The sequence below is a fragment of the Halichoeres trimaculatus genome, unplaced genomic scaffold (genome assembly GCF_033239565.1).
Source record: "Halichoeres trimaculatus isolate MK-OKI-2021-1 unplaced genomic scaffold, fHalTri1.1 fHalTri1_scaffold_11, whole genome shotgun sequence".
NCBI classification, from domain to species: domain Eukaryota; kingdom Metazoa; phylum Chordata; class Actinopteri; order Labriformes; family Labridae; genus Halichoeres; species Halichoeres trimaculatus.
The window spans coordinates 19668829-19676689 of record NW_027437189.1 but is presented as its reverse complement, the minus strand read 5'-3'; the positions used below and the strand labels follow the sequence as shown (position 1 = coordinate 19676689).

At 38.5% G+C, this 7861-nt stretch overlaps 1 protein-coding gene across 1 annotated transcript in view; it reads left to right on the top strand.

The window, feature by feature from the left end:
- The first annotated feature begins 2088 nt into the window (after nt 1–2088).
- chl1a (cell adhesion molecule L1-like a) overlaps nt 2089–7861 on the top strand; it is a 77854-nt gene continuing 72081 nt past the window's right edge. Inside the window, exon 1 of the mRNA XM_074680550.1 lies at nt 2089–2421. The gene's annotated coding sequence lies outside the window, so the exon portion shown is untranslated. The remainder of the gene's footprint in view (nt 2422–7861) is intronic.

The following is a 7861-nucleotide window of genomic DNA, read 5'->3' as shown; positions in this document are numbered from 1 at the left end:
CATCTGTCAAATGCAGAGTCCAGAGGAGAGTTGGGTACGTTAAGGTGCACTGTAACCCCCGCCACCCTGCCAGCCAACAGTTTCATCAGCACACCCTATTGAAATGATTTCCCCTTGACTTTGATCTCTACTATAAAACACAACTGTTCTAAATATTAACCATTAACTATAAATAAATACACTCCTAAATGTATAACAAAGTCAATAAAAATGTAAATTCTGTCAATTTTATTTTATTGTCCACTGGAATCAATTTAAAGAGGTAATTTTTTCTTTCAAGGTTGAAAATTGTCCTTCTGACACCCTGTCTGTAGCTTTACATGATTTACTGCTCAAAAAATCCCTTTTTTCCCCCCTGACACTGGTGACTGGAAAACCCTTAATCAGCCTCTATCTGGAAAGCATTATTTTGGCTCCTGTCTCTTTAAGGTTCCCACTCCACAAACCCCCTCCTCTGTGAATGGCCGGCAGAACTTGGTTTGAGGTTTGCTGCTCCAAAGTGCCTTGGGTGTGGGGTTTAGGGGAGGTGTTAAATCAGTTTTATTTCCCCCATTTTTCTCTTTTAACATGGTGCAATCAGTTAATAATGGACTTGGATATGTTATTCAATAATGGTTCATGTTCCTTTTATCCTCAGACCTTGCAACGTCACCCCTGAGTTCACAGATAATTTAAGTTGCTTGTGTTTTCAAATGTAAGTATTCTTCTTTATTTCGATGAGGGCCCTTTTTCAGACACCTGTGCTCCACATTCCCTCAGATACTTGAACAAACACTTCAGGTGACTGAATGTTTTTACTCCAGGACCGTAAAGTGCACAGCACACTTTTCATTCTTGCTCAGTGTTAATGGTGTTTGTTCACTCATTGAGCTGATATGCAGCTCTCTTGCAGCTGAAGTATTGAAATGAACTCAGAAGGGTGTGTCACTGTACGAGCACAAGCACAGCTGTATGTGTTTTCCCCTCCTTACTCTGAGTGTACATGAGAGAAAGCTATTGAACTTTTCCATTTATATTTGAAGCAATTTTAACATGTCGCCTCTAATTTGAGCGAGTCAATACAATAGAGAAGGGCAAAGTCATTCAGCAGTCATTTATCCTCTTCAGGTCCTTGGAAAGGGCAATTACCTGCATGAATGAACTGCGATTGTCTTCCAAAATCACAAATAACAAATGTACCTGATGCTTTTGGGGGGACTCAGTACTGTTTTTTGGCCTATCAGAAGTTGTCAGCAGGAAATGGAATTGTAGGGGGGGATTAAGACTGACTACTGCTCCAATGAAGGATGGGGCATGAAAGTTATAGTTATTATTTGATATTGCTCTCTCTTTATCAAAGCTATAATTGTTATTAGAGAATTATAAAATGATTTTAAAGTTTTATCTGGTTTGCTGTGGAGTCCCTCTCTCTCTGAGGTTTATGAATTATAGTCATAGGCTGTAAAAAAGTCAAAAAGTAAAAGGAATTTATGGTCTGAATGACTTCAAAACCCAAAAGAAAATTTTTCATGAAGACTGCGTGTGAATACCTACCATAAATGTAAAAGTGACTGGAGAAACCTCTTCAATGCTGCTCAAATAACAGGAAGGAAAAATATTAGGTCTTTGACATTTCATTACATATTGTTAGATTCAGACCTCACTATATTTTTTTCTCTGTGCTTTTGCGGGTATTTCCTGGACTTTAAAGAAAACAACATTACTGCAATATTTTACATTCAAAGAGTCATAAGAAAGTGCTGAGCTGTTTTTTTTTTTTTTTTTGAAATAAGTAAGAAACACGTTTGGCAAAAAGTGTAAAGCAGTATGTTCTTTGGCTAAAATACCAAGTTTAAGTGTGTGCTTCTTATTCTCTCTTGGACACACGTTCACGTGATGAATTATAACCACGGCGTTTTAAAACGAACACAGCTCTGAAGTCCGTATCTCTGGTATCTCTACATTGGGTCTAGACTTCCTGTAGACGTCACTGTTGGCGGGCAGGTAAACAACGTGAAAACGTAATGATGCCCTCGCGCGCTTGACATGATTGACATGCGCCATGCGCGCGCGCACGCACGCTAACTGAAATATTTCCCTACACTTTGTACACGCGCTTATAACCGAAGCCTGTGGTTGCTATCCGGTTATAGTATATGACAGCAGTCATTCCACACGCGGAGTCCCTGTGTGTCCTTTGACCCCTTTCGTTTCTAAAATAGAGATACGACCTTGTGGAGACTTGAGTCATAGTTGCAGTTGTTGAATGCGCAGTTTTGGCCGTACGTCAGAGACTTTCTCACGTTGGGCGTCTGAGGGGGGAGAAAAACACAGCAAGAGTTGACATGCCTGTCACTTCTTCTGCACTGACTTACTTCGCGGAGTAAGAGTTGTCTCAACTTTTGGACGTTTTCATCATCTCACCAGTTGCTCTTCGTATGGGTAAGTTGTCATTTCAGCAAAAGTTAGTGAGGGGAAAAAAGCCAACATTTGAGCTTTAGATGTGTGCTTTATATTGGAGAAGAAAGTTGGCTTGGAGTCAGAATGTGTAAAAGCCATCAGTCAAACCGGAGCATCACACACAGCAGGTCCTATTTATCACTTTAAACCAGGTAAGGACTTTACCTGAGCGTTATGTGGTTCCTGTTGTGCTCAGAGGCAAAACAATCAGAAGGGAACAGCAGGACTTCACATGCAGGTTATAGTAGAAAAAGACTTGAAGCTGACAGTAAATAGGCTAAGACAAAGTCTGAGAATACGCTTTGTGCCTGCCATATATGAAGATAATTAGCCACAGTCCTCCAGAGATTAACATTTTTATGAGCCAACTGTTTTATTCTCATTACATTATAAAACCTTTCCCTATTATTTTGTAAAGCAGCTGTTTATTTAAAAGTTATGATGTCTTTCATGTGTTTTGTATTTACGGCTTATCTTCTGACAGCATATTCTCGCTATTATTCCCTAATGGATTTAAGTGAATCATACATTTCCATCCGCTCAGTGAAGGACTTTGAAGGACTTTTAACAGTCTTTGAAGATGTGAAAATTTGGGCTACTTTAGAAAGCAGGTTTTTTTTATCAGTACATTCACTACAGCTGATGAAATATGAATGATACTCAGAGTTAAAGTTTTTATTTACCTTCTTCCTATGAATGACTTCCAGATTTCCATTTTTTTTTCAAAGACTGATGATTTTCCTGTTCATTTGTGTTCAACCCAATCGAAACTTGCGATCTCCCTCTTTCAATAGCCAGAACTCTTCAATGAATGCAAATGCTTTACAGTGAGCTCACATCTCTGCGTCTCTTCTTCTGTTCGGACACTCAGAGAGTGAAGAGGAGTGTTGGCGACTCCAGAGCTTTGGCCACGCTCGGTCCTGTGAAGGCGGCCCATTCAAGCCCCTGCAGCTTTGTCGTAGCCAAATAGGTTGAGTCTCCCTCTTTGTGTGACCCAACTTGACTGAAATGTGGTAATTGGGGGGGAATCCTGGGATCCTCAGCTCCCTGTGGTGTTGTGTTGGCCAGCCTTTCAATGAATTAATTTACAGTACAGCAAGTTTTTACATGAGAAACAGGTCAGCTTATGATCCAAACTCTGAAAAACATCCAGTAATGTGTTTACTCAGGCATGCTTGGCTGTCTTTCTCGCAGATACTCTTGCATTCAAATCCAAATCCACAAGGTCAGTTATGAACTGTATGTGAATGTAAAAGAGTGGCAAAAAACTGATGAATACATCTTCTATCACTTAAGTCTGGCATGCTGCACTCTGACTGCACATATTTTCATATTCATGTCCAGCAATAAGTAACTAGAAGAGAAAGTTGATAAAAAAAGACTGAAAAGTTATGGCTAGTAGTTTTAATTATGTATTAATCTTTTTATTTTGAGCTCATCAGCTGTCAAGGTTCCTGGCTTATTTTTTTTTTTTCATCAGTGGTGACTAGCTTTGTTTGCACGATGGATGAAATACAGCTCCACAATAAAGTTTAATTTTTGTAAAATGTTAGAAAGTAAAATAGTTCCTCCATATTCACCCCCAACCGAAACTTATTTCCTTACATGCCATGTTTAGTGTGGCAAACAGTCCAAAATCAAAAGATATCCACTTTGCTGTCATGTATAAAAAAGAAAATCATTACTTCCTCTATTCCTGGGACGGACCACTGTCAGGCAAAGCGACTGAAAGCGATCCAGAAACCAAAAACCTGCCTATTGATTTTTTTTCTTTTGATTGTTGCGACTCTGCTTGAATTCATCAGCCCACTGAAAACACCCAGTCATTTCTAGCTGAGCCTTTTCAGCGCGCAGGTTTAATTCATTCTCTCTGTCTGAAAATCACTGTGTGGTGCAGCTTGTTTTGACTAAGGGCTTCTCCGCAGAATTAGATTGAATCTTCCAAATCCATTGCTCACGGCATTTTCTGGCTTATTACAGACACAGAAAGGATGATAAATTCTAAATGTCAGAAGAGGAGTGGTTTGTCTGAGTGCACTTCTCATGGAGGGAAGTGCTTCAGTGTAAACTGACAGTGGATTCATGCTGGAAAATGTCATAATGCTTTGACACCATGAAATGGAAATCAAAACTTTCCTGAGCAAATAGCTCCCCAGTGGCAACACAGAGAGGACATAAAAGTAAGTGTTCCAGTAAATCACTTTGTTCTGCCTCCTCAGAGATTGTACACAGCTTGAGTCGGGGACAGGTATGTGTGTGTTGCCACTTGCCAGGCATGCTGTCTCCACCTCTCTAGTTAGCCTTCCTGAGAAAAATACAAGATAATTGCTTCTCATGAGCTCCTGTTATTGTATAATTGAAGCCTGTTGGACAAGTTTACCTATAGCAGCTCAGAAAATCTGCTGTATAGGTCAAACTATTATTCCCCAGATATGGCATAGTAAAAAATACATCCCCATACCTGACATTTGGGTGCATGAGTGTCTGAATCCTAAGCAGTTTCTGGTCATTTGCTGCTTCTGTCCCTTTTTTATTCTCTGTGGTTGTACTTTCTCTGCAAAGTGAAGTCCTGCACTTCTGTAGATTCAGGACAATCAAAGCTTTAGGCTGATGTAACCTAATTATGTCTTCATGTGGTGTAACACAATTTAAAATCTGTAAATCATTGGTTAAAAAAATAAATAAATAAAATAAACAAGAATACAAAAAAAGGATATATAATTTGTTTTTGATTGTATACTTTAAAAAGAAATCAGATACCTTCAAGCCTAAGGAACATAGGAATAATACTGGCGGTGGGCCTTCATTCAAAGATGATTGGATTTTTTTTTTTTTTTTACACACTGTGGTTTCATTTTTCACTGCAGTAACTCAAAGTCTCTTGAGCTGTACAGCATGGTCAGACTGAAAGAATTGTCACATTATAACAAGCTATGGACATGCATTAACTCTTTATAAAATATTTACATTCAGTACTGTCACACCTGTTTACAGTCTACAAATCAGAGGCATCATGCCATCTGCAAAGCAGTTTTTGCCAACAATGAGACTGAGCAGAAATGTTATGACGGCGAGACGACACCATGGGTAGGGATGGGTACCAAATTAGGTACTTTTATAGGTACCAACTGAATCATGTCAAAAGTACAGGGTATGGATTTATGTAAAATCAAAAGGTACCATGTTTAGGTACCTAAATGAATCTTTGTGACAGTAAGGAAGTGGAAGAGTCGGTAATTTAGACCTGAACATGAACACAGCATTTCAAGGTCATATATTAAAGAATAAATGTGTAAAATTGAAAAAATTATACATTAAAAAAATAAATAAATAAATAAAACAGATACTTTTACCACATAAACACAGAAAAGTACCGAAAATTGGTACCGTTTAGTACTGGCAACGATTGCCAGGTACTGTGCATTGGTACCGTATCATTTTAAATGTGAAGGTACACATCCCTGGCCATGGAAAGCAAGATTCAAGAGATTTTTGAAGCCTGAACACAGAGTGTATGTCCATTATTCAGGACTTGCTGGAAGTTGTTAGAAGCGTAGATGTATTTGCTTTTCACAGAACTTAGTAGGGCTGGGACAATGTGCTTTTTTTCCCCCTGATTGGATGCTTTCCCTGATTGGAGTGCCAATTTGATTTAAATTGCAATTTTTCAATATTTCAAATTCGTGGTTTTCTTTTTTTTTAACCAGACCATGTTTGAAAGTTGAATGATGATCTACAAGTACAACATATCAGTAGCTATATTTTAACAAAAACGCACATCATATGAGTCAGAGAAAAATATAAGACTTTTTAATAACTTGACAACCCGATTTAAAAAATAATGAAATAATGTTTAACCATGATGCTAATAGCACTTGTGGTGCATTCAGGTACCCACAGAAACTTGAAAATCTACGCATTTTTTTTGTCAACAGTTTTTGGATCAAAAAATGGTTTATAAATGCCAGTTATTTTTAAAAAAGTGGTATTTTGATCCCTCCAGCCGTATTGCTGTTTCAGAGGGATAAGTATTACACCATTACTGGATTATCAGGACATTTTGTGGACAGCATATTTACACAATGTTCTGTTTTCATAAATGGGTCATGAATGAGTTGCAAACGCTGCCAATTGTGTCAAGACTGAAGATAGCATATATTTAGCTGCTGTCAGCGTCTGAGCTGCTCATTGTTATCCATTAGAAAAATCTCAGCAGTGTAAGAGCCTTACCAAGCAGGGGGCGAGATTCTCAGTCACTTAATCTGAGACCAGCTCGAGGGAGAAATACTCAGTCACTCGTGCCAACAGTGGAACACTATCAACATGCAGCCTCTTCATGAGAGAATATCTTTTTAAACCGACAACCCAAAGGAGGGAACAATCTGAGTCACTAATAACTTTGTCCTTTTGCCGCTGTCAGAGGGTTTCAGGTGGTTAGATAAGGTGATAATCAAGAGGAATGTTTGTTTTATAGAGATGATGTGGTATTGAGCATGTGTTCTTGGCCAGTGATGTTGTCTGCAGCTGATGAGGTGACACTGATGAAGCTGCAAAGAATAGGTGTTAATGGGGTGATAGAGTCATGTTCAACAGATGTGAAAATGAAGCTGAAGATATATTATAGATATGGATAGATATGACCAGGTGACAGGATGAGCTTCAAGCTTTAAGAGTGAGCAGCGCGAAGGAGAAAATGCACAATGAATGAAGTGAAATGAACAGTGAATCAGCACGCTGCATCTCGTCTCCCTGACTGAAATCGCCAAAGCTTCATTTGTCGTTAGTCACAACAAATCAATCTCTGTGTTGGAGCTTTATCGACGAAGCCGTGTGTGTGTGGGCGTCTTCTCACTTAGAAAACTAAGAAAGAGAAGCAAACACATGTGAAATCAAAACCGATTATTTAACCACCAACAACTTATAAAATCAAGTCAGTCAACTGTTTTGTATACAGAAATAAAACATCAGTCATCACTGCAAAAAGTAGTTTTATTCTGGGAAGCACAAAATGCAAAAGACTTTTATGAGCAAAATGTTGTGATTGCAGCATGAAAAACATTATCTAACTGAGTGCACTATCATTATTGGATTCCTTATATTGTTCCAGTCAATCTGTTGAAAACCAAACCACAAAGATGTTATTTATGTTGGAAAAAGCAGGCAGATTTCTCCCTGAGGTAAGGAATGATTAAAAGAAATGTGATTGTGATCGGGTGAGGCCCAATACTCACATCCTTAACATATCAATAGACTTAGAGAAGGGATTCATGTGGATTAACTGTTAAAGCACTTTTAAGAAGATAATCTGCAAATACTGCATACGTGAATAAATTTAGCAGTCTGTGTTCAGAGGAATGTGAGATAACAGCTGTCAGAAACAAAGCGTCATACTTGGTGTGCACGTGTAAACAGGCAAGCTAAA